Genomic DNA, 24,095 nt, shown 5'->3' with positions numbered 1-24,095 from the left:
CTCTTTCCTGATGCTTTGCTGAGCACCAGCCTCCCTGCCTGGATGAGAGCCGGCTCAGCGGCTCTTTCAAAAAGCAAACAAAACTGTCCTCCTCTGACCTGGGGATGTTATCTGGGCAGCCAGTGAATAAACAGCCCTCTCCAAGTCCACCTTCTGGAATAAATCCCAAGAGCTTTTTGGCCTCCCCAGCCTAGGCAGGGACACAGATGGTCCTGGAGATTATAACATATAGGGGAATTAAACAAGGCCACACAAATGAGCTTCCTCATTCAACCCCGCCCCCCCTCCCCAGGGTTGGCAGGTGCTCCTGGGGGCTGGTGGTCAGGATGTGTTCATTACAAATTGTTTACCTCTGGTGTCCTGCTATGCAACGGACAGACGAAACGTGGCGCACAAAAGGGGGTTGGGAGATGAGAAAGATAAAAATGGGGGGGGGAGGGGGAAGACAGGCAGGGCTGGAAACCGGAAGGGCCAGCTGCCTACTGAGAACAGAGACCCTTGCCATCATGTCTTCTGCTCCTTTAAGGGTTGGTTTTTGTTTTTTTAATAGTCTCCCAAGAACGATTAGCGTCCGGGTGGCAGAGTTGTGCACAGGGAAGAGGCTCTGCAGCTGGGATTGATCATGCTGAGGAAGGAAACAAATAAATAACAAGATGTGATATTTATCTTGCTGAAAAGACCCTTCTGCAAAAGGCCATCATCCATGCTTCAGCGATCACAGACGCTCGTCCGAAAAGATAAAATGGGATAAGGAATTATGTTGGCTTTGTGCGCGAGGTCCCATCCCATTCATGTGACTTCTGCTGCATAATGAGACATGGCACCATTGGGGGTTTTAAATTGCCAATCCCTCCGCTCCCCACCACACACTGAACACACACACAGGCAAACATGCAGAAGGTTGCAAGGCCAACCCCACTTGCTAAAGTGCTAGGACAAGGGTAGCCAAACTGGCGCCCTCCAGATGTGTTGCACTACAACTCCCTAGTCTTTGGCCATGCTGGCTGGGCCTGATTCACACAATCTCATAGCACTCACTACAGAGAGAGTGTGGCAATTCTATAATTCTTCTCTGGCTCGGATTTGCATCTCAGACAAAGAAAAATCAAGCTGCTTTCCTCTTCCCGTGCAACCATATCGGAGTCTAATTTGCTTGGACTCAGCCGTATTACTTCCCTTCTTGTTGGAAGGGAGGAGAGAAAGAGCTCCATTCCAAGTCAAGCCAGGATCCAAGCTTACTGATCACTAAAGTGCCTGTCACATAAAAAGTTCATACAGGAAAGGGTCAAAGCTCAGTGGTAGATTATATCTACACTGATGGCACTGCGCAAAATAGTATTATTACAGTGGTACCTTGGGTTAAGTACTTAATTCGTTCCGGAGGTCCGTTCCTAACCCGAAACTGTTCTTAAGCTGAAGCACCACTTTAGCTAATGGGGCCTCCTGCTGCTGCCGCGCCGCCAGAGCACGATTTCTGTTCTCATCCTGAAGCAAAGTTCTTAACCTGAGGTACTATTTCTGGGTTAGCAGAGTCCGTGACCTGAAGCGTATGTAACCTGAAGCGTATGTAACCTGAGGTACCACTGTTCTGCATAACCATGGGGCTCCAAGTGCCTCCAAATCCATAGATCTGCAGAAAATGGCAACCAAAATCATTGGGGGTCTGGAGCACCTTCTTTACAGAGGAAAAGATAACTAAGAGGAGAGGGATGTGATACAAGGTTTACAAAGTGATGCATGGTATTGCAGAGAAAGTGGTGTTCTTCTCCCTCTCATAATAACAGCTGAGTCTCAAAATTGCTCAGCTTCAAAAGGGCTGCAGCCTCAGATGCTCCCCAAACACACACTTGGCCCACAATAGTCAAGTTTTTAAAAAAGCCATTTGCTCCACAGGCTATGAACGTCAACTCCTCCCTGACCACCCGCTCTTTTTAAAAAGTAGCTATTAACCATCACACTACAGAAGTGAATGAGAATGCAGACAACAGAAGAAAACACAGCTATCCATGTACATGCGTATTGGCAAAGCCATGTGCACTAACGGGCAGAAGAGTATTTTAACTTCTTTGCGCATGACACCTCCCTCTCTCTCTTCTCTCCCTCACACACACACCATCTTCCATTTTCTGTTCCCCATCAGAGAAAAGCACCAAACAGCGCTGCTGACCCCATCTGCCTGCTTGAAGAAACGAGCAACTCGGAAGGCGGCAGATTGGACAGGGACAATCTGTCCCATCCGCGAGAGGTTTACCTTCACGTCACAGACACGTGCGCTCACCATAACATCAACAAGACTGCGGGAAAGTCACGTTACAGCACAACGTGGAGCGGGAGGGGGGAAGGGAGTAAGTGGGTCATGTATCGCCCTCACTTACGTCGATCCCTAATGCTGTAATTAATGGAGCTTCTGCGGGAGATGTTTACTATTTAGAATGCTAACTCTCATCAGAGCCAGCAGCTCTCTAGGTGCATGCAGATAATTTTAGATGTGTGTGTATATATATGTTTGTATCTCAATACAGACATAAATATTTCCAGGTAGTCACTTAGCTTCTATTTTTGCTACTTACGTTTGCTCCACTTATTATCAATTATTGTTATTATTATTCATTGAGCTTATTAGTTGCCTTTTTAAAAAACCAATGTGACTCAAAGTAACTTACAACAACAAATAAATAATATGCATCAATACCAGCATAAAACAAACCATAGTAAACTCTAAAGCACATTCATATTTTTAAACAGCAGGATTAAAACACCACATCCATGGAATGAGGCGCTTATCGAGAGGTTTGCAAGCTGTCCTTAAGCACAAGGACATTTTTTGCAAAAATGGGCCTTCCTTCTCTCATACCTTCCCTCTCCTTTTAGTGTCCTCATTTCATGTCGGTGGACTGGGAGAAACTGCAAGGCATTGCAATCAATGCAGCAGTGGGAATGTTGAAATCCACCCAGGAATTCTTTCAGCATAAAATTGTTCTGACCAGGGCCAAATCCCTGTCCTACTCTCGGCGCTGTTCTCACGGGGGGGGGGGCAAAGTCCTTCTGATTAAGGCACAGCCCATAGTCAGTGTGAGGTCAGTAGAGGCCTCCAGCACACCAGGTCCAGGTCTTCTCAGAGTCAGGCTGCTTGAGAATTCAGACAAAATTGAGTGGCAAACTCCATCTAAGGAAAAATACCAGCCCAAGACCCAAAAATCAAGGGCACGTGCGCAGACACCGAAAATCGTGGGCAGGCGGGTGCGATCTGGCCCAAGGAGGCATCTCCCCAGGACTGATCCGGCCCAGGCAAGAGAAACCTTGCTTACCCCTAGCTTAGTGCTTCAGAAAATGTGTTATTTGGTAAGTTCACCTTTAAATGTGAACTGAACCGAGGTTTCCCCCCCCCCCCACCCAGCAGACAGCATCCGAACCAAAGTCAGCCACCCCTGTGCACAGGATTGCCCCATGGCTTCCACTAATTTCCAAGGGTTTCATAAATTTGCTCCTTGGCAGAACTGTGCTGCCAGTTACATGGACTTAGGCTGAGTTATAGCACTACACTGAAGCTCCTTCCCATTATAAAGCTGCATGGTTAAAACAATGGTGTAGCATGGGTTGTCAGCACCCGGGGCAAGGCAAGTAATTTGCACCCCCTAACCCGTGGATTTGCACCCCCTAACCCTAACTCCCAGATGTTGCGCCCGGTGCGGCCGGCCTCCCCTGCACCCCCCACGCTACGCCACTGGGTTAAAATGTGTGCTTGTAGGAGTAGCCCTCAAGCATTTTTTTTGCAGTTCCATTCACATGGCATAACGGTTTCTTCAAACTACCTTTACGAAACAAACAAACCAGGGTTGGATGGGGGAGAGGGAAGGGGATTTGGAAAAGGGTTATATTCAGACAGGTATCGGTACAACACTGAAACATCTAACCCTATCCCTGGACATTCTTGCAGAAGCAGGCTAGTCCGGAACATGATATCTGCACTTAACCTTTGCAGGCTGCCAGGTCATTTCGATGGGGCGGTGGGAGGTGAAGATACTGGCTGACCTTCTGAAAGCATTCCTTGGCATGCAGAACTAATGCGTTTTCCCTGTTTCGAAGAAGACTTGATGGCTCGATAAGGGGAGATAATGGATATACATACATTGATCAGGAATGGGGTGGAGGTGAGGAGCAACATTAGAGGAGGAAAAATGATGAGCAGGGTGAAGGAATAGGGCAGCAATGATGCATGTAGACACCAGAACTCTCCCTCAAACATTGCCATGTGCACTTAGATATGTGCTTTATCCCCTAGAGAGGTGCTACCAAGCACAACCAGGAGGAGATAATTAACGAAACCCTTGGAAATTAGTGGGAACCGTGCTTTGGGTTTAGTATTGGGCTTTGGGGAGAATTGGGATTAGTGTGCCTATAAAAGCTGTGTGACAGACAGAAATTCAACCAGTTACCGTATTTTTCACTCTATAAGACTCACCAGACCACAAGACGCACCTAGTTTTTGGAGGAGGAAAACAAGAAAAAATATATTCTGAATCTCAGAAGCCAGAAAAGCAAGAGGGATCGCTGTGCAGTGAAAGCAGCAATCCCTCTTGCTGTTCTGGCTTCTGGGATAGCTGCACAGCCTGCATTCGCTCCATAAGACGCACACACATTTCCCCTTACTTTTTAGGAGGGAAAAAGTGAGTCTTATAGAGCAAAAAATACGGTAAGTCTTTTTCTAGTATGGAAACACAATTACCAGGGAAAGCTTCACCTGTTCACATTCTGCCTGCCAGACTTTTTATTATTTTATTACATGTGTGGCCGCTGGTTTATTTTTGGACGCTCCACTCCAACTGCAAAAAGGGACAAATATTTGCATATGACACAAAGAATATGCAAATATGTGTCCTGTTTTGTCTGTGGGTTAGAGGGCCAATCCCCAATACCACGGGTTACATACGCTTCAGGTTACATACACTTCAGGTTACAGACTCCGCTAATTCAGAAATAGTACCTCGGGTTAAGAACTTTGCTTCAGGATGAGAACAGAAATCGTGCTCCGGCGGCACAGCGGCAGCGGGAGGCCCCATTAGCTAAAGTGGTGCTTCAGGTTAGGAACAGTTTCAGGTTAAGAACGGACCTCCGGAATGAATTAAGTACTTAAACTGAGGTACCACTGTACCAGGGATGGGCTGCTTTAAGACTGGCAGGATCTACTTCTGTTTTTCTTAGATCCATCAGGTTCACCAGATACAGCCAGGTACAGTATAAGATCAGGCATAGGCAAACTCCGGCGCTCCAGATGTTTGGGACTACAACTCCCACCATCCCTAGCTAACAGGACCAGTGGTCAGGGATAATGGGAATTATAGTCCCAAACATCTGGAGGGCTGGAGTTTGCCTATGCCTGTATAAGATAGTGGCTCAGGCAGGCAAGCATATGCTAAAAATGAAGGGAGAGGGTGACTCTGAGCACATGCTCAATCTGGACACTTATTATCAGAACCAGAACTGATCTTACAAGCCCTTCCACACAAAAATCCACTCCTGGTTTTCCCCCAAGTATTCTTTTCATCAGTCTAACTTGAGAGGGGGTGTACAGTGGTACCTCGGGTTAAGTACTTAATTCGTTCTGGAGGTCTAAAACTGTTCTTTACCTGAAGCACCACTTTAGCTAATGGGGTCTCCCGCTGCTGCCACGATGCCAGAGCACGATTTCTGTTCTCATCCTGAAGCGAAGTTCTTAACCTGAGGTACTATTTCTGGGTTAGCGGAGTCTGTAACCTGAAGCATATGTAACCTGAAGTGTATGTAACCCGAGGTAAGACTGTAATTTTAGTTGTTGCTGTTAGACCATTGGGAGTCAGAAATCCTTGCTGCTCTGGTACAAAGCATCCAGCACTTTACCAGGAGAGCTCAATCCACCTTCTGCCAGCCCTTCATTGGCACGCCCTGTCCTCTAGCACCAGCCTCAGAGCATCACTTGCAGCACAGACCCAGCACAGTTGGCGGGAGCAGGCAACTCGGAGAATTGGTAAAGACACATAAACTAGATCTATTGCTCAAATCCGGGCTGAGGTCAGCCGTGGCCAAAAGTAATTACTATCTGTGGGCCTAGCCAAAATGAATTGCAAATCACTTCTAAGAAGAGGATTTGCTTACATCTCTCGCACAGTGATCCTTTGCAATGTAGCAAGAAGGGAAGCTTGTGCTCAGGATGGATGAGGAAGGTTATTAATGGGCCTCAGTTTGGGAAAAAAGGTATTATGGCAAGGCAGGGTGGGGCATTTGGAAAGCATTGAGATACACCCCTTGATTAGAGTCGCCGATTAGGGTTTGCTTACAGGTTGGGTTTCAAGGAAGCAAATGAGTCATTAAAGTGGTAATAGCTTCTTCACAACATTCCTCAGGGGTTTTGGAGAGATGTTGCAAGAAATTTTGTCTTTGGCAAGCCTGGGCCACCTGCAGCAGGCAAGACCTTTATTAGGACCAACCAAAATGTCACAAATTAGCAAATACGCTTTCAGGTTCTTCAGAAATCTTCATCAGGCAGGACGTTAAAAAACAGGGGTGGAATATGAGACAAAGAGAGAAAGCTGGCATTAAAACCATCAAGCCTGCAGTTGTAGTAACTGTGCAGTACAAACACAGGTCCTGAAAGACCTTACTCTGGCTCATAGAACGTTTCCAAGCACAATTCAAAGTGCTGGTGCGGACCTTTAAAGCCTTAAATGGCCTCGGCCCAGTATACCTGAAGGAGCATCTCAACCCCTATCGTTCAGCCTGGACACTGAGGTCCAGCTCCGAGGGCCTTCTGGCAGTTCCCTCACTGCGAGAAGTGAGGTTGCAGGGAACCAGGCAGAGGGCCTTCTCAGTAGTGGCACCCGCCCTGTGGAATGCCCTCCCATCAGATGTCAAGGAAATAAGCAACTATCTTACTTTTAGAAGACATCTGAAGGAAGCCCTGTTTAGGGAAGTTTTTAAAGTTTAATGCTATATCATGTTTTTAATATTTGGTTGGGAGCTGCCCAGAGTGCCTGGGGAAACCCAGGCAGATGGGCGGGGTATAAATAATAAATTATTATTATTATTATCATCATCATCATCATTATTATTATTACTACCTACTCTAAAGTAAGCACCACCAAGTGGCCATCAAGGCCAATGTTGTGTTCCTATGCATGTTCACTCAGGAGTAACTCCCACTGTCATCAGTGGAGCTTCCTGGCTAGCAAGCAAGTTTAGGATTGAAGCCTTAATGGGACTGGCCTCTCAGGTGCTAAGTTGGAACAAAGAATGGATGATCTCTATTAAATGGGGCAGGTGGCGGGTGCCTGTTTTCAAAAGAGACATTTCCTCCTGGGTGCCAAAGAATAGGAAACTCCTATTTTAGAATGATGCTTTCCATTATTAAATTATATATATGTGCATCACTTAAGAAATAAAAAAAAGCAGAGCTGGCCCAGGACATTTAAGCAGGAATGCCTCCTCCCAACCCCCCAAAAGAACCTCAGGTGCATAATACTCATGACTAGCTAAGTTGTTTTAGCAGCAGAGGCTGAAAAATCCTACAAGGGCATTGCCCCGTCCCTGGCAATAAAATACAATCACCATCACAATACAGCAAGCAGTTTAATGCCCTTACGTGACTCCCAAAATCATCTGCCTCAGATGCCTGCAGAGGTGGATCTAGAGAGCGGGGCAGGGGCGCTGGGTGCCCAGCCGAAGAGGGAGCCTTCTCAAAGCCCAGTAAGCAGAATGGAGGCATGGCAGCTCTAACAGGGTCCTAGAGTCCTCCCGCCTCCTTCCCAAAGCTGGGCAAGCACTTATCAGGCTTTGGGGAGGAGGCAGGGGGTCTCTAGGACCCTGTCACTGCCCTCACACCTCCTTCCCCAAGTCCAGCACTTTGTTTACCTGGCTATGGGAAGGCTGTGGGGGGGGGGGGTGTCAAGGTCCACCCCTGGTGGCTGCCTCACTCTACATAAGAGTAGGAGCAGGAAAGCACATTTCATCTATTTAGAACTATTATTTCTCTTATATGCAAGTTTATATAGATTTAATCTACAGTCGTACCTTGGAAGTCGAACAGAGTCCATTTGACTTCCAAAACGTTTGGAAACCAAAGCATGTCTTCTGATTGGCTGCAGGAAACTCCTGCAGCCAATCAGAAGCCGCAGAAGCCTCATCAGACGATCAGCTTCCAAAAATAGTTTGTGAACCAGAACACTCACTTCTGGGTTTCGATTGTTGGGGAGCCAATTTGTTCGGGAGCCAAGGCGTTTAAGATCCAAGGTACGACTGTACTGGCTAACAACCAGCAAGGTTAATCTTTTAAGATTTCTTTAAATTTGGGGCACAACTTTCAAATAAGGCCAAGGTAGTGATGTCACCCAATTAAGTACCAAGTACAGAGTACAGAGTACAGGGGTACCTTGGTTCCTGAACAAATTGGCTCCCAAACGCCACAAACCCAAAAGTAAGTGTTCTGGTTTGCGAACATTTTTCGGAAGCCGAATATCCGTTCCAGCTGTTGGCATTGTTTCCAATCAACCAATCAGAAGCCACACCTTGGTTTTCAATTGTTTTGAAAGTCGAACTGACTTCCAGAACAGATTGAGTTCGAGAACCAAGGTACCATTGTAGTCACAAATGATTAATTTTAATGCTCCCACAACAAACTTCCACCCAGTGATGCTGTCACCTTTTACATGCCTTGTTGTTTTCAACCTTACCTTGTTTGTTTCATCCCTTCTGCATATACACCTGTCACATTCATAATTCTTCACAACGCAACAGGTAAATTAGGCTTCGCCAAGAGGCTCGTGTCACAAGAAACCAGTTTGCCTGAGGCAGAAAGGAAAGAGAGAAAATGCCATTACCATCTTAGAAGTCTGAAGCAACAAAGGTATTTCCATCATGCTGGATTCATAAATCAAGCACGAGCTGAGGCAGTAATGCTTCTGAAAAGCAGTTGCTGGAACCTGCAGGAAGGGGAGAGCGCTCTTGTCCCCGGGTCCTTCTTCTGAGTCTCCCACAGGCATCTGTCTACTATACAGTGGTACCTCAGGTTACATACACTTCAGGTTACAGACGCTTCAGGTTACAGCCTTCGCTAACCCAGAAATACTGCTTCAGGTTAAGAACTTTGCTTCAGGATAAGAACAGAAATTGTGCTCCGGCGGCGCGGCGGCAGCAGGAGGCCCTATTAGCTAAAGTGGTGCTTCAGGTTAAGAACAGTTTCAGGTTAAGAACAGACCTCCGGAATGAATTAAATACTTAACCCGAGATACCACTGTACATCAATTATGCCTTTCTGAATCTGCCTTAGCTCAGGAACTAACCAGCACCCAAAAAAAGGAGTACTTTACTGGTATCTATAAGGATGTGACAGAGTATTACCTGCCCAAAAATTAAAGTGAAGAAGAAGATATTCAAGCTCAAAAGAACAGGTTTTTAATAGAGCTTGGGCAGTTTGAGTGCATTCTGTCCTTATGTAATTTCTATACACGCCACCCTAGACATTGCCTGTCATTTAAAAGTGTAATAAACACAAACAAACAATGTGTTCCATTCCCCCCCCCCAAAAAAATTTCCAACTGAACATTATCAGCTTACCAACCGCATATTCCACCCCTTCAGCTCCACATTTTGTGTGCAACTATCATATCCCATTTGCTGCGGCTGTTTTCAGTAGCGGACAGCATGGTGGGGCTGCATCGCTCACCTGACCTCCCTGCAGCTACGTTGCTGCTGCATCCTGGGATGGGAAAAGGGGAGAGAGGCGAGGTCAGCATGGTGCAAACACGCCAGCAGGACAACCAGACTGGCTCCGCTGGTGTGTTTGCGCAGTGACAACCTGGCCACCACCTCACCTATCCCCGTCCTGGTATGAAAGAGCGACATAGCCAGAGGGAGGTCAGATGAGCAGCTTCATCATGCCTTCCATTCCGAATCTGAAGGTGCATTTCGCCAGTTTGAGAGCCCGAGTACATCCTGGAGACAGAGGCAAGCAGGCACCCGCACAAACACAAGAACACAGTCTGCCCATTACCTGACCATTAAGGGTTCCCTCATCGAGAGGCGAGAGACAAAAGAAAAACCATTCAGAAAGGAGAGACCTGGCAGCCCTGGACAGAGCGTTGCTGAGCTCCAAGAAGCTGCTTGAACCTCTGGCAAACACAGTAACAGTTCCTTTGGAAAATAATTAGGCCAACTGCCACCCACACACCCACACCCTCCGGCTGGGAAGCTTGCATCGTCCCCCTTTCCAAGTAAGCAGTACTGGAAGTCAATCCTGGAAGTTGGGTAAACTCTGAACAGCGGACAATGGCAAACGAGGCCTGGGAGCCCGTCTGACAAGTTCCAGATTATGTAAAACACCCGAAAAAATCCATTGTGAACAAGGAAACGGCAGTCTGTTTCTGCCTTCAGCCAGCTGGCAAAAGCGGGGCCAAGGCCGCTTGCCAACTGCGAGAGAAAGTAATTTAAGCCCAGAGCGTTGCATCACCACATCAGCTCGTGATGCAAGGTGCCAGCGAGCAAAGCAGAAGTAGCACTCTGAGGCGGCAATCCAAAAACATACTTCCTTTATATGGTATTTCTTCCTTTCCCTAATCAGATGTTGCAACAGGCTCTCCTGCAACACAGCTGCAGTTTAAGGAGTGTGGATGCCGCAAGGCAACAAGCCTTTCTGGAAAGCAACGTCTGCGGGCAAGGAAGGATAGTGGGCGGCCCAAAGGTTCTGAGAATGGCAGCAGGACCTGTTGCCAGCAATGTTAGCCATGCGGCTACATGTATAGGAGCCAGAACCTGGCTCAAATTGTTTGAGCCTAGTTTGTTTTCACTAACCACCGTTCCTTGAGCTTGGACAGCAAAGAGCACTGTGGGAAGTCCTAAAAGGAGAACAGGATGTTTTGACCTCCCGATGCATGTGAAGGAAGCAGAAGGAGTCGTTCCCCTAATGCTAAACCGTGGTTTAGCATTGTTTCTGAGCAGAGACCAAGTGTTTTTTGCTATTTTTATTTCATGCACGTTTATCCATGCAAAAACAAAAAACACCCCAGTACTTTGGTTTAGCCCAACAGGAACAGTCACTCAGTGGAGAGCTAGAAAGAGGAAAATGAAAGCTCAAAAGAAATTATTCCCTTTTAACTATGCCTAAATTTTATTCAACTTAAATCCCGCAGGACCCACAAAGGCAGCCTTCTGTCATTAGTAAAGTCTCACCAATTTTACTAGAACTTACACTAACACACAGTAATTTAGCCTTACTGTGCTTAATTAACTTAAGTTAACTTGCTCCACCTTTGCTTTGCAAAATCATCAGAGTGAATCACTTTCAGGTTTCCCCACACAAAGAACTGAACCAGTTCCAGAGATGCGCCAAACCGATTACCAAACTGCTTGTGGTTTGAACTGAAACGGCTTCAGCTCCACCCCAGCCTAAAATGTTAATTATTTGCAAAGTAACCAACTGGATTTTGCACATTTGTGTACATGTGATAGATCTTCGATATCATAGCTGGCTGCTTTCTTCTATAGTGTTCTTACTATATTCATTTTAAAAAGGGATCAATCGTGCTGAAGGCATAACAATAAACTTGAGCAGGTGGTAATTATTCTTCTGGTCCTACATGCAATCCAGATCCACAAGCAAGGAAGGGCGATCACATGATTCCATTCAGAGGCTCTCCAATATGCATGTGAATAAGCTACTAAGAACAAATAGAATCATAGACTTGTATAGTTGGAAGATACCCTGAGACTCATCTAGTTCAACCCCCTGCAATACAGGAATCTCAACACATGGTCTCCCATCCAATTTAAACCTGCTTAGCTTTGCAAATGTGCTAGCAATTTTTATTGCTGCACTGGAGGTCTAGATTTAAAGGGACACATACCACCTCCTCCTCTCCTTTGCCACAGGTATGGGAAACCATTGGGCCTCCAGATGTTGCTGGACTACTAGTTCCATCATCCTCAGTCATTGGTCATGCTTGCAAGGGTTGATGGGAGTTGTAGTTCAGCAACATCTCAAAGGCAAAAGATTCCCCCCTCCTAGCCTAAGCTTCAGATCCACTTTGATTTGGCTAAGGGAAAGAAACAGGTTCATGTCCATTAACCCCCAGCAGGGATAACAGCAATACCAGAGGAGGTGGGGTTCAGCTGGGAAAGTGACATGGAGCAGGGTGTAGCCAAGGTGGTGTAGGGGTTAAGAGCAGTGGACTCGCAATCTGGTGAACCGGGTTCGCTTCCCCGCTCCTCCACATGCAGCTGCTGGGTGTCCTTGGGCCAGTCACACTTCTCTGAAGTCTCTCAGCCTCACTCACCTCACAGACTGTTTGTTGTGGGGGAGGAAGGGAAATGAGATTGTTAGCTGCTTTGAGACTCCTTAGGGTAGTGATAAAGCGGGATATCAAATCCAAATTCTTCTTCTCTTCTTCAGGATGGACATTGTGTCCTATTTTGCAAGAGGACAGTCATATATTTGAAAGGCTGCCTGGTTGTAAGTCTGGTTGAGAGACAAATCCAGTGTTCAAAACTGCCATTGTTCTAGGCGCATTTGCGACAGGGAATTTTATTAGTGCAAGCAGTTTCTGAGCTCTGGGAGCGGTATTGCACCTAAGATTTCAGATTAAAACTGCAGAGTAGAAGGAAAGGAGGACCTTTTTCTGCCTCCCCGTTTCCAGCTACTCTCTGAAGACTGGAGAAGAGATTTATTAAGAATATTAATGGGGTGGGCAGGGGAAGGACTAGACCATGTGAAAAATGAAAATAATACCGGTATTTCAGCTGCAGTTCATTCATTTCCAGCTTTGTATTCTTGTTATAAAAAAGTGTGCCAAGACATTCCAGTGTTGCACCATGACCTAGGCTTAAGGTGCCATTTAGCTCCTAGCTTTCATATCTCCATTTCTAACACTGGATAAATCATCCTAAAAAGGGGGAGCATGAGAGGACCTTGACATTGCCCACGCACAGTAGGCACATGGATAGCAGACTGAGCTGGCAGACAGGTCATACTCTATCCTATTTCCATTTATTTATAGTATTAATTACTAAATTTGCATCTATCCATAAAAATCAGGTCATGCAAATCCCTATTTTTTGCCTTCTTTGGGACTGATGCAGATTGAGCTCGCCAGTGGCAAAGGGGTTCACCCCTTCGCCTCAACCACCCTCCCAGAAAATTCAAACGCCAGTCATCACGCCCCTCCTGCCACTTCAGTTCCTGAGGGAAAATATTGCTAAAGGCTTTGAAGAGATCTGGGTCTCATTCCTAATTACATTAGGATGAATGGTTCAAACAAGAGTAGCACACCCTACCCAAAAATGTCTGGTGGGGCAAAGAAGCAAACCTGCCAGATCTCCATACTGAGCAGGTAATTGCCTTAAATCCTTTTTCTTTCTTTCTTTGTGGCTGACTCACTACAGGTGCTGAGCAAGGGGTAGGAACACACCTGCTGTCACTTCAGCTTGGAGCAAGCCATTTCTCAGAGCCAAGCAAGAACCCTCCTCCTGGTCGGAGGCAAGCTGCTCCTTCGACACGGTTAATTCCTAGCCTGAGGCAAGAGAGCGATTTTGGGGCAAGGAGTTGCAAGCTGGCTTTGAGCCAAGTTCCACATTAAGCTTCATGCACAGCAATATCCGTGTCACTGGTTTGTCTTTAATTACATGTATGCGGGGGTTGCTGATTTTAATCCAGGTCACCGTGGTGTGGGGAGGAGAGGTTTATCACCCCCCCCCCCAGCTTGCCTCAATAAGACTGTCACACCCCCTCATGTGGTTGGAAGGCTTGAAGGAGAAGAAGGTCCTCCACATTAAGAAGGAATTTTCATCCTAATGGCAGGTAGGTGTGGTGGCAGTGCCAAATGTTCGTATAAGCTAAACAAGCTACAGCTTAGGGCCCCACTCTCTTGGGGGCCCCCCAAAAATGTCACTATTAATGTACAGGTAGGTAGCCGTGTTAAAGGGACACGGGTGACACTGTGGGTTAAACCACAGGACTTGCCAATCAGAAGGTCGGTGGTTCGAATCCCTGAGACGGGAAGAGCTCCTGTTGCTCGATCCCTGCTCCTGCCAACCTAGCAGTTCGAAAACACGTCAAAGTGCAAGTAGATAAATAGGTACCACTCCGTTGGGAAGGTAAACGGCATTTTCGTGCACTGCTCTGGTTTCTCCAGAAGTGGCTTAGTGATGCTGGCCACATGACCCGGAAGCTGTACGCCGGCTCCCTCGGCCAATAAAGCGAGATGAGCGCTGCAACTCCAGAGTCAGCCACAACTGGACCTAACAGTCAGGGCTCCCTTTACCTTTAGGTAGCCGTGTTGGTCTGCCATAGTAAAAAAAAAAAAATCCTTCCAGTAGCACCTTAGAGACCAACTAAGCTTTTTATTGGTATGAGCACATGAAAGCTCATACTAATAACAAACTTAGTTGGTCTCTAAGGTGCTACTGGAAGGAATTTTTTTGTTTGTTTGTTTCAACTATTATTATACTTCTTAATTGTATTTCAGTTCAACAATCACTTTGATAAAATACATATTTTGTTATGTGCAAATGGCTTTAGATACCTATGAGGTCCATAAATTACCATATAGCATATATTCAACACAAAGAAACAGTGACAATTTGTTGTTGACAAAGGACAGCTGGACATATAAAGGGCCCCATTACCTTCAGTAGCTTAGGGCCTCATCAAACCTAAATCCAGCCCTGTGTGGTGTTATAACGGCAATGTGTCATTGAATTACAACACCGTCTTTTGCTTGTCTATATGGAGAGGACAATATCAATAGCAGGTCCAATGGTCAAGAAGGCAACTTCTGCACAAGATATAGAAGGAAATGAGGATCAGATGGGGCTCGTCAGCTTCAGAAGGAAGCCGATCTAGACTCCACTGCTTGGCGGGGCATCTCTGGGAGAAGAAAAGGCTAAGGAGGAAACCCTACACAAGTCTAGAGTGGAGTACCTAAGATGGTTGGATGGCGTCTTGCACACCTGCTTCCGGCAACTCCTGCAGCCCAGCTGTTGCCAGATGTATTGCTCTGCTTTCCTTTGGACCACATCAACGAGGCCAAGAAGGGGGTCTTGTTGTCTTGGCAGCCCAGGACCTCCAAACACACTGCCCAGGCTTGCACCCCAGGGAAGTCACTTCAGTGCTGCCAATGCAGCGGTTTGACTTCACCCACAGAGGTGCACTCCATTGTCTCTCAAGACAGCTGGATGCCAGCAGTGATGATCCACATCACCAAGGTCTTTGGGGGAGTCCCTGCTAGGGAGTTGAGGAACAGAAGGGACTATCCTGATCAATGACATAGCAGTAGCTGCCTGGGGGACCGGACAGGAGGATTCCACCCCATAACATTTTGTTGCGGGTCCCGCCAATTAAAAATGCTCAACGCAGTTATCTATTTACTTATTAAACTTATACCCTGCCTCTCTTCCCATAGGAGCCACAAACACAAATGCGATCAAGCGATACAGTCAAAAATAAAATAAAATATTTAAAACATTTTCATTAGTCCTCTGGCAGAGATCAGAAACTACATAGCAATGACAAGTCCATTTCTTTTTTGGCCATTTCCCTTCCATCGATTAGGACTGCATTCAAGAAAATAGCTTCCACTGCCCTCCACCACCAACCCCTGTGCTTTGGCAGCTGGCCACGCTACATTTCCCGACACAATTGCTGCGTCTGGCTGGGCTCTTGCCAGAGTGGCTCGGTGCAGCATGTCACACCAGTGGCACTACCAGAGGCGCAGATGAGGAATCGCTTTCTGAGCCAAGCCAGAGGAGGCTTCGGGAATCTTCTAGAAAAGCTGCATATATTTTTTTCAAGCTTCTGTTTGCTCATCATCTGGTTAGAACAGACTCAGAGAGCGTCTTTCATTTCCACCTTGGGAACTTTATTTGTTTCAAGCCCCAGATGTTAATTAAACATTACAGATGTTATTATTCAGACCTTCTAAATCATCCTACCTGAAAATGTAAAGTGGGCAGCCATGTGCACTTATTTCATCGATCTAGGGAAGAGCAGGGGCCAGGAAGGCCTATATGCCACAAATCAGAGAGTCCCTGGTTCAAACCTCACCTCTGCCTGAACTCTCTAGGGACCTGGTGGTGAAGCCATTCCCTCAAATAAAAAAACAACACCCTATGATTAATTGACTTAACATGCCATTCATCAACCGAAAGCCATTGCTTTCAGTGCTCAGACATGCTCTGTTCAGGGCAAGTATAATTTCCAGCGGAGCAGCCTCTGTTAGTATTTTTCAGCAAGAACAACAAGGAGTCTTGCAGCACCCTAAAATCTAACAAATTCATTCATTCATTTCTGTGTAATTATAAGCTGCCTTGCAGGGCAAAGCCCTCTTGAGGCAGCTTATGGATTATTAGTTTCACAAGAATGTAAGAAGTGCGTTTCTGGACGAGGCCAGTGGCTCAATTAGCCCAGCATCCTGTTCTCACAGGGGCCAAATGGATCACCCAGTCATAGCAGGGTCTGAACACACAGGCAACCTCCCCACATGCAAGTCTCAGCAACTGGTATTCAGAGACATGGGGGAGCGGGTGGCCCTGTGGTCTAAACCCCTGAGCCTCTTGGGCAGGCTTCCTCAACCTCGGCCCTCCAGATGCTTTTGTCCTACAACTCCCATGATCCCTAGCTAGCAGGACCAGTGGTCAGGGATGATGGGAATTGTAGTCTCAAAACATCTGGAGGGCATTGGTTGAGGAAGACTGCTCTTGGGCTTGCTGATCGGGAGGTTGGCAGTTTGAATCCCCGCGACAGTGTGAGCTCCCGTTGCTCGGTCCCAGCACCTGCCTACCTAGCAGTTCGAAAGCACACCAGTGCAAGTAGATAAATAGGTATCACTGCAGCGGGAAGGTAAACGGCATTTCCATGCGCTCTGACACTTGTCACAGTGTCCCATTGTGCCAGAAGCGGTTTAGTCATGCTAGCAAAAATGACCCGGAAAGCTGTCTGTGGAAAAACGCCACCTCCCTTGGCCTGAAAGCGAGAAGAGTGGTACAACCACAGAGTCGCCTTTGACTGGACTTAATCATCCAGGGGTCCTTTACCTTTTTCACCTATTCAGAGACATACTTCCTCTAACAGTGGAGTGATTCAGCAAGACTCCCATCAGCCCCAACCAGCATAGCCAATGGTCAGGGATGATAGGAGTTTTACTCCAGAAACATCTAGGAGGCCACAGGTTCCCCATCCCTGCCTTTGGTAACTGGGTTTGTTTCCTATAAGTTTCTTCATCTAAACTCTGGAGCATTTTGCACAGAAACTAGGCAGCGGCTTCCTGCTGACAAGCAAGCCATGCCTCACCCACCATCACAAGGAAGGTTTGCCTTTTAGTTTGCACAGGAAACCGTGGTGATGATTAACATGTTGAAAGCCCAAGCCTATATGAGATGGGAGGTTCAAAATAGGTACATCACCACAGGAAGCAAGTTGCCATTTTGAGGCCAGACATCTCAAAAGCCGTACAGTGGTACCTCGGTTTAAGTACTTAATTCATTCCGGAGGTCCGTTCTTCACCTGAAACTGTTCTTAACCTGAAGCACCACTTTAGCTAATGGGGCCTCCTGCTGCTGCCACGTCCCGCTGTCCCGGGAAGGCAGGCGGGGGGGAGCAAAGACTTTCGTCCCCCGTCGGCCTTCAGAAGAGGTCGGGGGACAGACTGTCCCCGGACCTGGTCTGAAGGCGGTTTCCATAGGAATGCATTGATTGATTTTCAATGCATTCCTATGGGAAACCGTGCTTCGCAAGACGAAAAACTCGCAAGACGAAAAGACTTGCGGAACGAATTAATTTCGTCTTGCGAGGCACCACTGTAAATATCCAAGGATCCCCAGGCATGCACCTCCAGATGGTGGAGACCTCAGGCACCATCCTGGCAACTGGGCATCTTCACTTGGCCGCAAGTGGCCGATAGCCAGGTGCAAAATGCACTGGGCGAATTTCGGACCCTGCCTCAGAGAGGTACATTCCCACTGACAGAGCCCCAATGAGGAATCTCATGGCATTAGCTGAATTTTCTGAAGTCTTCAAGGACAGCAGTAGTCTATCCTTGCAAAATCCCATCTTCTTCTTGCCTTATACACTTCTTCAAGAAAACACTAGCCTTGTGCACTCTAGCACTTACCATCTTACACAAATTTAATAAATAATATTAATAAATATCTTTATCAGAAGCATTTAAGCAGATGCTAGCTATCAATCCAACGAGGATGGTCCAACTATGCTGGCCGGGGCTGCAGGCTGGTAAAGGCTGCTGTATGGATACATCACCAATATCTGCCAACAAAGGATACACTTAATGTATCTGGTGCTGTGGCATCGAGTCCATAGCAGCTTTCACCACCGTAAATCTATTAATACCTTTAAGATTCCATTTACCGTATATGGGTCTGTAAAATTATATTCCCAACTGCCCCGGGCCATTGCTTTTCTCAGTATACTCACTCTTGTGGCACGAGTATTCAGTGCTGCCTTGGGCAATTTTAGACTCTGGACTAAACTGGTCTCACGCACCACCCCTCTGGAATTAAGTGGCCCTTCACAGAGGCCCTTTTTGGAAAGAAATGCCTGCTACTTCGCTTCTTCTGAAACATGGCAAGCCAGCCCTAACAAACCTGGGGGGTTGCAACATGCAGCGAGACCACACAGGCCCTCCCCCTAATCCAGAAGCAACACCCAGAAGGAGCCCCAGTATTAGGACAGCAGTCGCCCCTTCTAAGCACCAGAACCATTGGCAGGCGCCCAGTCATGCTGACCCCAAGCCCCAGCCTTTGCCACTGCATGGTGAGTAGTTTTCCAGAATGCAATAGCATCCATATTCCATTGCAGGGAAAGGAAATTTTGTGGGCCATCCCTGGAATATTGAATTACTCACAACTTTTACAGTTAAAATCAAGAGCTCGCAATCGCAGGCAACCTGATCCTGGGTGTCTGGGAAAGGAACGGCTGGCTCCAGAGCACCAGAATAATCTAGTTTATCTCCCTATTCCTTCCTGCCACCCTTTGCTTCTGTTTGGGTCTACGCTGGCATTTGGCTCCCTATGCATGGGGGCCTTGCCATTTGATACCAGGGCTGGAAATTTGCCACCTAGGAAACCCTAGCTAGAAATAAGCAAAAGAGGATCTGCTTGCTGCAAATTCTATACAGTATACTGCTGCAGCACGGTTCGCTGGCCAAGTGGAGTGGGAGGTGTAAATTAATGGGCTGGCTAAAGCCTTTTGTAACTTTGGTTTTTCAAGCCGTATTTGCCAGCCTTCTTGGAGCACTGAAAGGAATGGACCAATGGTCCGTTGACTCCAGCACCCTGTTCCCACAGCCGTCACCCAGTTGCCTGTGGGAAACCTGCCCGCAGGACCCTGAGTGAAACAGCACTCTCCCCAGTTGTGATTCTCAGCAGCAGGCAAATGCAGCCATTGTGTTGGTTCAGACACTAAGCGCTACATGGACCAATGATGTAAGACAGTCTGTTCCCGAAGAACAAGTCAGAATTGGAGGATAAGCTGGGAGACAGGACCTGGAAGAATCACCAGCAAGACCTGGGCTCTGCAGCAAGTGGGTATTCAAAGGCATACTGCCTTCCAATGTTGGAGGTGATTTCTGGAGGTTTAAGTTAACAGCATCACAGGCCCATTCGCTTTCATTCTCTGGCTCAGACACGGGTCAAATAGGTGCATGGGAAGAAGAGAAAGGCAGGCCAGGGGAATGAAGAGCAGGTCCACCTGCATATGAATAAGCAGCATTTTTAATGAATGCATTAAAAAAAACAAAAGCCCACATACACATAGAGCCACATTTAAGTCTGTCCAGCCAGGTTTCAGGTTTTAGAAGCAGCAGAAAGCAAAGGAGAGAATGTGATCAGCATACAAAAAAGCAGGCGGGGAAGAAGGTGTTGCAAATTGTTCATCTGTTTTCACATTCAGCAACACCTAGGGTGGACACCTATGCCTCACCGAAAAAGAGAAAACCTGTGACCAAAAGCAGGCCCAAAGTTGGCATAACATTTGCATGTGCCAATTTACAAGTATCTAGATGCACATTTCAGAAATAATTGCTGTGATTTAAAATAGAACATATTGAGTCAGACCATTCGATGGTCCCTTTAGATCAGTGTTGTCAACACTGACTGGTAGCAGCTCCCCGGGGTTTCAGATGGGAGGGCATTCCCAAGTCCTACCTGGAGATGCTCAGGATGGAATATGGGACTGGTGTGTCATTGCAAGTGTATTCTGCAATGTGTTACTGACCAAGTAACAGTGCATTAGCGGTGGATTTCTTCCGCAATGCTTCCCCAAAGCTACCACATCACTGCTGTCTGGAGTGGCTCTAAAGCAGCAAGGGGGGGCAGGCATTCCTGGAACATTTGTGGTATGAAAAGGTATGGGATTTCAGCAGGAAATTACAGGATATGAAGCTATCCCATAAAAACGGGAACATGTAAGGCTCCCCAAAAAGCATCACGAGCACAATGTAAAACCAAGAAAACAGTGGTATAAAAGCATTTTAAAAAATAACAAGATCTAAGGAAAGGCAGGGCAAAAAGGTACAGCTTTGCATTATATGTATTTTCTTGAGAAACTCAACTCTTTTGTCTTAGAGGAAGCAGGGGAATGGAGGTTGGAAGGGATGTGCAGGATAATTACACAAACAGTAATGCTTGTTACCTCAAGCTGGGTATTCCAAATGAACGTTATTTGGGCTTGACTGTTTTGAATTAAAATTCCCAGGGCACATGCCAAATAAATCCACCTCACAGGTCTGGGAAAGTTAGGCAGGCTCATTCCTAGAGCCTACAGAACACCAAGTGTAGCAACACAGAGATAACAACTAGAGTATGTGAAGGAACATGTATGTGGTGGTGTTCCTTGCACCTCCTCCACATCAGGAACAGTTCCAGGCCAAGACATTCTGCTACCTGAAAGGGAGCCTAAAAGCCTTCTCACCCGCGCTAGGACTGGCAACATTCAAAAAACGTTTCGCTGCCTCATTAAAAGGCAAACCTACCAAATTTGCATTCTGAAACAAAATGCAAACCAAAACACAGCCGCCCTTCAAAATGCATACCTTTCCCAATTTGCAGTGCAGTTCCCCAGCCAAGTTATATGTTCAAAAAATGTGTATGCCAAGGTAAAATGTGCATTGTAAAGCATGCAAAACCTCATGGTTGGATTACTGCAATGTGCTCTGTGTGGGGCTACCCTTGAGGCTGGTTCACATAATTATTATTATATTATTATTATTTATACCCCGCCTATCTGGCTGGGCTTCCCCAGCCACTCTAGGAGGCTTCCAACAAAATATTAAAATACAATAATGAATCAAACATTAAAAGCTTCCCTAAACAGGCTGCAGCTAGTACAGAACATGGTGTGGCTAGGTTGCTCATCAGGGGCAAATTATTGCCAGCATGCAACACCTTGCATGTGGAATTTGCACTGGCTTTAAATCTACTTACCGGGCCAAGTTCATGGTGGCATTGGTACCAACATACAAGGCTCTACACAGCTCAGGACCAGGTTACTAGAGAGACTGCCTTATCCCTTATACAACCAGTAGATCTCAGCAGTCTACAGGAATGTTTCTTCTGGCCAACTCCATAGTAACTCTATGGCTGCCCCTGTTCTGTGGAATAGCATTCCTGTCAACATACGACAGGCTTTTTTTACTATCTGCACTTTCCAGAAACAACTGAATACACTTTTGTTCCTACAGGCTTTCCCAGCTGGATAAATGGATCTTTGCCCAGAGGGTATATTTTGCATTGTTTTAGTTTTGTTTTTAAATGTAGCAGCTCCGCCCCCCCGCCCCCCCCCCGGTTTTCATTGCACATAGCCTTGAGACAGCTGTGTAGAAATACATTGTTGTTGTTGTTGTTGTTGATGATGATGATGATGATGATGATAATAATAATAATAATAATAATGTGAGGTTGCTTCAGGGAGAAATAAACCTTTGGCAGACATGGGGTTCTAGAACAGGATGAGCAAGGAGAGAAGGGAAGAATTTGTCAGGCTGTAAGAAGGGTAAAGCCATTGAAGGCATGGAGGAGAAGTCTGTGCAAGAATCAGGAGAAGACAGGAAACTAGAGAAGGGATTTCAGGAGGGGTGTGTCAACAATGGCTTTGGTGAAACAAGCTCTCTTCTCCAGCCCATCATTGAGGCTGTTGGGACAGGTCTTGCCTTCGCAGACTGGTGGAGGTGGGTCCATCAGGGCAAATGGGGCCCTGCCCCAGTCTAACAAATTTTCATGAGGATGGTTTTTTATATATTTAAAAAATAATCACAAAGTGATGTGGAAATGTGAAGAACTAAACTCGCCCTCTTTCTATAAGAAACCAAAATTGACAGATTCACCCATCCTAACTCCCAGGTAACCAGGCTTAGGACTGTAGCCTGATGCAGCCCCCTAGTTCACCTTCCTGCTGCCCAGCCAATTCTTGAAGGAAAGGGGAGGGTGGAGAAGGAGGCCAGGCTCCCACCTGCCACAGTCTCTGGATGGCGAAAGTCGGTAGAGATGAGTTTTGTCCCTCTCCCAAACCACTAGAAGTCATGCACATCCAGTGAAGCTGGAAGATTCACAGCAGATAAAAAGGACGCACATCTTCACACACGCATAGCTAAACTATGGAACTCGCTGCTACAGGAGGCAGGAATGACTACAAGCCTGGATGGCTTTAAAAGAAGATGGGACAAATTCATGGAGGAGAGGGCTATCGATGGCTACTAGCCACGGGGGCTACACTCTGCCTCTACAGCGATACTTTCCAATGCCAGCTGATGGAAACCACAGAAGAGGAGAGTGCTCCTGTGGTCAGATCCTGCTTGTGGGTTTCCCAAGGCATCCACGTTGCCCACTGTGACAGACGGGTGCTGGACTAGATGGGTCACTGGCCTGACCTTCCTAGGCTCTTACCCACAAATCTTACGCCTTCCAAGTTCTTCCCCCACTGTTCCAAATGACATTAACCTTGGGTTTGCAGCGGCAGAGCTGCACGTGATCAGGAAAGCTAGTCAAAACTAACCCGTGCACCGCTCAAGGCAAGCAAAACTTTCTCCCTGTTTTGTCTGCTGGCGCTTTGCCCTCCGCCCTGGTTGTGTGGGGCTCTGTTGGCTCCGGCATGTGCAAGCCACAGCAGGGACGTTCTCCAGCAAGTGGAGAGAGACAGACAGAGAGAGAGAGAGAGACGAGATTCCGCAGTGCTTCCCTGGCACAGCCTGCTTTCTATGCTCGGAATCTGCTGATCTTTCACTCCCAAGCCAGGAAAACCGTCCAGCAAAGCGCCTGCCCCTCAGCTGCCGGCACTGCAGTGTTACAAGGCTTCTCCCCATCCCCAAAACACACACGCACACAAAAAGGCAAAGACACAACAGCTCAACCTTTAAAATTAAATTTTAGAGCACGGGGAGGGGCAGGGCTTGCTAGATCGGCGACGCACATTGCAGAGGTGGCTTTCTGGACACAAACAGGTGTGTGTCCGTTCCCCCCACTCCTCCCCGCCCGCAAAAAGTTTGGGAAAGCAGGAAGTCTCTCCTTGAGATGACTTGACATGTGCAGAGAACTGGAGGTGGCGGGGCAAGGCGGAGAAGGAAGGAGCCGGCGGGAGAGCCGCTATTATTGCCAAGAAGTTTTCTCCAGCGGCGTGGTCGCCTCGGCGTCTCCGTTTGCTGAGTAATGGCAACACGGAAACGTCACCGCAACGCCGCCGAGATGTGCAAAGTCATTCCAGGCGCCGGGAGAATCTCGACAGCTTTGGAAAAAGGAGAGCGGCCAGATCTGGACTGATGATTAGATTCTACTTCTGTGCCTCTTTTCATCCGAAGGAATCCCAAAGCGGAATTAATAATAATAATAGGCAGCAACCCGGAGGAGGGGGCCGCGTTTTCACCCCTTCCCGCCTCTCCTCTCCCCCCCCCCCCACCCCATAACACACCTCACCCTCTAAATTTGCAATCCTCTTTAAGCAAAAGAGAAAAAGTAGCGGAGGCAAGAATGGGAGAGCGCTGGCCCAGTTAGAGGACAGAATCCACCAACTCTCCAAAGTGGTCGTTTCATCTGCAGAGAGAGAGAGAGTCTGTCCCTTTCCTCTTTCTTCT

General features: G+C 47.0%; 1 long non-coding RNA gene across 2 annotated transcripts in view; it reads right to left on the bottom strand.

Moving 5' to 3' along the window:
- The window catches only part of LOC309375358, a 37,665-nt gene that overhangs the window by 12,395 nt on the left and 1,175 nt on the right, over positions 1-24,095 (bottom strand). For both annotated transcript variants that reach the window (XR_014170848.1, XR_014170849.1), the window contains exon 2: positions 8,703-8,814. This is a non-coding gene — a long non-coding RNA (uncharacterized lncRNA). The remainder of the gene's footprint in view (positions 1-8,702; positions 8,815-24,095) is intronic.

Source organism: Podarcis melisellensis (genome assembly GCF_964234715.1).
Source record: "Podarcis melisellensis genome assembly, chromosome: 8".
In the NCBI taxonomy this organism is placed as follows: domain Eukaryota; kingdom Metazoa; phylum Chordata; class Lepidosauria; order Squamata; family Lacertidae; genus Podarcis; species Podarcis melisellensis.
The sequence above is the reverse complement of the archived record's forward strand: the minus strand, read 5'-3'. Positions and strand labels throughout refer to the sequence as shown.